Raw genomic sequence first — 6,496 nt, 5'->3', positions numbered from 1 at the left:
AGTCTCAAATTAATTTTACGCAGTGATTTCCGCCTTCAGACTTAATAATCCCCATTACATTTTTTGTAACTGGCCGGGACCATTATTTTTCGTACACTTCTATTTCGCTGCCAGCGGTGAATATAATAATGGTTTAAATGCAATGCCTTCCTTTTATCTATTACAATAATCAACTTCTTGTAATTACCTATTACGCACCCGACTGTTCTTCCACATGTGGCTTCTAATGCAACTGCGTTGATTCTACGAATGCGGTGGCTCTTTGCATGTCACCACAGGAAGACAGCGAACGACCGTGGCATATTATTTGAGAACGTTATGGATGCATGCTGGCACCCAAGCCTTGAGCACACGGGTGCGGCGGAATACATAGAAGCGGGCAGCCCGTAAGCGTGGTAGGTTCAACGTCTGAGAGCATGAGAGACGCCATAGTGGAGGTCTCGGGAATCTACCACCTGGGGTTCTTCTACGTGCGCTGACGTCGCAGAGTACACGAGCATTTCGACCCAACTGAAATGCAGCAACCGCCGCTTCCGGGATCGAAGCCGCGTCCTTCAGCTACCCCGGCGGGTTACATGCATGAAGTGTCAACTCAACTACGTACGGTGCTAGAAAAACTCGCGCCCAGCGCTTCGCGAACGGTTCAGCGGCCGCAGCGGGTGTGCACACGCGGGGGACGAGATACGAGGCAACACCAGCGTGACGACGCTTCATGCAAACGGGAGCGTCCTTTCGCCCTGACCGTAAACTCCAAAGAGCTGAACGTCGCACTGAAACTTCATCAACCGTGTGACGTATCCGCTCGAGAGCGAGCGAACTCTCGCAGCGCCGCTGTGTGGCTCCCGGACGGTCCGCTGACTGGAGCCGTGGGCCGCGTATTTTTGACCGCGACTGTACCCCCTGCCAGTTAATCTGCAAGAATTTAGTAGGCCATTAATGGCCTCTGCACCATTCGCAAACTGTGTAACGGCATACAGACAATACTGAATCAATCTATGGAAATCACGTTTTCAAACAGTTTAGAAAACTATAGAGTTAGTGGCAACTATATTCGCAGGTGCAGAAGGTGTGCTGCTCGATAAACCATTGCAATATCTGCCGCTCAGAGTGAAAACCAAAAATTTTGAGCTTGCATCTTGTTTTCACATTTTTTGTCTGCATAGTCTTAAAACACATTTCATAGCGAAACGTCAACTTATTTATGTAGAAATATATCTTAGAACTTGTTGTTGGGCTAGTTGGTAGTTATTCATAATTAAATTCAAAGGTGCCAAACCATACGCACACACACACACAGGAGAAGAAAGACGAGACAGAGCGCCACTCACAACTGATTTAATGTGCAGAAAAACACGTACATATATATGTCACTGTCGGCGCATGCGCAAGGAAGACATTCAGCTTCATGAAGATAAGCAGCGATCAAAAAACGCTTTTTCAGCCTTATACAGGTTTATCGACGTTTCACTGATGCACAAGTTGCCCCTCTTTTCGATATGGAATGCTTCTATCAGTTCCCTGGCTTTTGTCACACTACTCTTTGCCAAAATCCGCACATCAGAAAAGCATGGTTCACAAGTACGCGACGGGCAGGTTCTGATGTGCATGGGTAAATGGGGGCCACCTTTATTCTGTTTACATTTCTTTGGTGTTCTCTGATCCGCTCATTGACACATCGCCCGGTTTGTCCGATGTAGGAACTGCCGCAGGAGAGGGGAACTTCGTACACAGCCCCTACCGCACATTTCGTGAACGGTCGCCCATGCCTGGTACCGCAGCCACTTTCTTTTACTTTTTCTTTTCTTTTGGCTATTCGAGAGCAAAGGCTTCCGAGCTTTTGGGGGGCGGTAAAAACGAGTGGCACCCCATGCCTACTCGCAACCTTCTTCAGGTTGTGGGCCAACTTGTGCGCATACGGCACAGCCACCGGTCTCACCTCTTCTCGAGGGACCTCCTCCCCTACTCCTACTACCTTCTTCTTCAACTTCCGTAGGAGGCTTTCGGCAACCTGTGTCACGACCGAACCAGGGAACCCAGCTGAAGCCAGCCTAACCAATTGATTATCAAAACTCTGTCACATCTTGTGAACACATGACTTCCCTAGAGCAGACTCAAGACAAAGTGAAGCAATTCCTCTTTTAACTAGTTTTGAATGCGAAGAGTCGAATGGCAGAAGCCCCTTTTTTGCACGTGGAGCATATGCCCAGCACACCTGATCCATACAGAACTCAATGTTTAAATCTAAAAACTGTAAAAGATTGTTTTCAGGCAGTTCATAAGTAAAATCCAAGCCTTTTCCATGTTGTCTAAAAAGGGATAAAACACTGTTTACTGTACCAGCGAAGTTAAAGCTGCCGTCCTTAGTTAAAACAATCAAGAAATCGTCAATGTATCTAAAAACTTTAAAAACATGGTTAGTTGGCAAAACCTGCAGAAGCTTTTTGTCAATTTGTGACAGAAAAATGTTGCATAAAACCGGGGCGACACACGAACCAATGCAGATACTGGCCTTCTGCAGAAAGAAGCCTTGGTCAAAAGAAATAAAAGTCGACTCTAAATAAAACTTTAACATACTTAAAAAATTATCAGTAGAAATACCGGCTGAGTTCTGAAATGAAACAGGATCATTTCTTTCAATACAGTCCCGAACAGAAGTAAATAGGGCATCATGGGGCACGGAATAAAATAAATCAACAACATCGACTGAAAAGGCACGCCCAATCCCAGTCTGAGATATCAAGAAATCACAAACATCTTCAGAATTCTTGGTAAAAAACGGGTCTTGTAAATCTAGCTTGCTCAAGTGCTTCAACAAGTAGAGACTAATATGCTTCTGCCACGACCCCTTTTCCGTAACTATTGTTCTGAAAGGTAAACCAACCTTGTGTGTTTTCACCGAGAAAAACACATTCAGGGCGTTATTTTTGGTATTCTTGATTTCTTTAGCAAGGCTGGACAAGCCCAAACACTCGCACATGGATACTGCACGGTTTTTAACTTTTGTGCACTTTACAGGGACAGGCGTAAAATTCTTAATCGCTTCATCTGCTTTTTTCGAGAAGTTATCATCGGACAAAACGACAAAACCACCCTCCTTATCAGCTTGAAGAAGAGTTAAAGAATTTTTGCTGAAGAATGACACGATATAAACATTTCGCTGCGTTGAGTAGGTTTCGGGTAGCCAGATTTAAGAAGGCAGTCAACACCCTCCAGTAGACATTTTTCTTGCTGCTCTGAATCAGCTTTTCTAGCTATTCTACGATTTACAGCAACCAGTTCATGCGGGGGCACATTTGGCTCAACACCGAACTTTGGACCTTTTTGAAGCACGGCCTCTACCTTCTCAGGCAAAACAATGTCCCCTTCAACCACCAAGCCACTCCCACCTTTCTTCTTGTCCTTTCTTGTCACTTTGAGGAGACTGTTCAGCATGCACAACCAGAGTCGCTCGGTAATCTGGGAGGCCAACCTCTTGGCAGATCGCATGTTGTTTCGAGCAAGCCAAGGGGGATATTGCGCAAAACAAGCACAGCGAAGGAGGTCGTCCAGCAGGCGAATTTGGCATCACAGCTCAGACTTCAGAATCTTGCTTGTGCGCTTCACATGTCCCCAGGAAGGTAGCACCGGATGGAAGAGAGCACTTACTTCGCCTGGAACTAATCCATTCTTGATGCAGAAGGTGATGTTCCTTGCGCGACAGGTGTTCGCGACGACAAGTGAAATCCATCGGTCGATAAAACACGGAGACGACACACAAATAGAAGGGCCCACTGTACTAGAAATATATCTTAGAAGAACTTGTTGTTGGGCTAGTTGGTAGTTATTCATAATTAAATTCAAAGGCGCCAAACCATACGCACACATACACACACAGGAGAAGAAAGACGAGACAGAGCGCCACTCACAACTGATTTAATGTGCAGAAAAACACGTACATATATGTCTTTGTCGGCGCATGCGCAAGGAAGACATTCAGCTTCATGAAGATAAGCAGCGATCAAAAAACGCTTTTTCAGCCTTATACAGGTTTATCGACGTTTCACTGACGCACAAGTTGCCCCCTCTTTTCGATATGGAATGCTTCTTTCAGTTCCCTGGCTTTTGTCACACTACTCTTTGCCAAAATCCGCACATCAGAAAAGCATGGTTCACAAGTACGCGACGGGCAGGTTCTGATGTGCATGGGTAAATGGGGGCCATCTTTATTCTGTTCTACATTTCTTTGGTGTTCTCTGATCCGCTCATTGACACATCGCCCGGTTTGTCCGATGTAGGAACTGCCGCAGGAGAGGGGAACTTCGTACACAACCCCTACCGCACATTTCGTGAACGGTCGCCCATGCCTGGTACCGCAGAAAAGAGGGGCAACTTGTGCGTCAGTGAAACGTCGATAAACCTGTATAAGGCTGAAAAAGCGTTTTTTGATCGCTGCTTATCTTCATGAAGCTGAATGTCTTCCTTGCGCATGCGCCGACAGTGACATATATGTACGTGTTTTTCTGCACATTAAATCAGTTGTGAGTGGCGCTCTGTCTCGTCTTTCTTCTCCTGTGTGTGTGTGCGTATGGTTTGGCGCCTTTGAATTTAATTATTTATGTAGCACTTGGTGTACAGGTAGTTCAGAGCTCGGCATTTTTATATGAATAACAGTGTGTAGCAGAGCATGCAAATGATTTCATCACTGAATAACTTATTTCAAGTCGTCTGCATCATCCATTTGCTAAACAGCTTATTTATAAACTGGCTTCATTTCTACTAGGGAAACATCGGTGTCTTCCTGGGAACCAAATCATGCTAACATTGCACGAAGAGCTATCAGCAATCGAGAGAAACGACAGAAATTATGGAAGCTTCTGTTTTAAAACTTCAGCTATGTCATTACACTAGGGAATTGAGGTCACATCTAGGGTTTGGACTTTGCGGTATAAACCGTTAAAAGAAACTATAAAAGTACGCCGAATTCAGTTTCTAAAATTCGGCTTCAACTAAGATAGGTCACTAATCTTCGCATGCAAAACTTAGCCAGCTGGCTGTTTACATTCAGTCAATATTTTAAGTAAATAAAGAAAGCCAGGAAATGCAGAAATACTAAGTCGAGAGCACGAAAGGACCTGCAACAAATAGCAGCCTTTTGGAACTAGGTATACATTACATGTTTGCTCACGCGAATACAGACAGTTCCTTTTCCGACCATTTCTGTGTACGTGTGGAGAGGTCTTGAATTTTCTCCTTCCGAAAGTCATCATTATCTCGATACTTGTCAAGAGGAACACCTAGGTATGTGGAAGGTGCATGTGACCATTGTACACTTGCATGAAATAAAGGCGTTGATGCGCAGTTCCCATGCCAAAGGCCCGCACATTTTTAGATTAATAACGCTATTGGTTACATCACAAAACCTGCGAACAACCGACATCGCATGTTCTATGGTGCTCTGATCGCTAAAAAACATTGCCACATCATCGGCATTCTGGATTACTGTCACTTCTAGAGCCAGGCGACCTGGTCTCATAGCAGACAAGGCTTTTCCTGGCATAAAGACAGGTGTCGGTGCCTATAAAGCGACATTGGTAATGCCACCATTTGCTAGCAGCCAGCAGTTCATTGAGTCAGGTAAACGCCACGCACGAGACTGCCTCTGTGCGAATACATGTTGAGAGGGTCATTCAGCGGCTGAAAATATTTGATATCACACATAAGGTTCCATGCGAACTCACTGCTTATGCTGGTGCAATCTTGCATATGTAGATATTGTGCAACCTACATATATACATAATATGGTACAAAACTGCTTGGTTTCAGCGCTTTCACATACGTGCACTCATACACATTTTTTATTTCACAGTCCATATTTGCCTCATAGGCCTGCGCATTCATGCAGCACCTTTAAAAAGTGCTGAAAATAAAAACACCTCAGCTTTGGCAGTGCAGACAGCAAGAAGTCGTTGTCTTTTTTCACAGGTATCATTAGCGCATCCGCGCTAGAGTACACATAAAAGTGGCACAATTCGAGCCCAAGCACATGCACACAGAGCTGAACTTCTTGTGAAGTATTGATGACTGCTTCGTAGGGAATGATTCAACATAGGCTTGTTTCTCAGCGTGGTGTTTCTGCGGCTGTGTGGTCGCTTTATTTCAAGCAGGATGGTATCTCCGTCCTTGTCTCTGAAAAAAAAAATGTCTGTGTGCTCTGAGCAAAATAAATTTTCTAAACAGCTTACCTAAATATGCCGTCAGGTGAACATGACAACCGAGGCTTCTCGGGGCACACAACTAAACCAAACTCGGCTACCATCACGTACTGCTTTTCAAATGCTGCACGAGCTTTTGGCTCCATTGCCAGTCCATACTGCACAGAGGGACCACTGAAGTACACCTCCGTTACCATGCACTTGGCGCGGTCAAGAAGGCACTCGTCGCGGCAGGTCAGGATCCTATATGCCTAGAGAAAGTTTTATCAGTGATAATAAATGCCTTTCAGAATTCTGCAAACTTT

Source organism: Amblyomma mixtum, chromosome 5 (assembly GCF_055824585.1).
Source record: "Amblyomma mixtum isolate Tamu chromosome 5, ASM5582458v1, whole genome shotgun sequence".
NCBI lineage: Eukaryota > Metazoa > Arthropoda > Arachnida > Ixodida > Ixodidae > Amblyomma > Amblyomma mixtum.
This window is presented reverse-complemented; position numbering follows the sequence as displayed.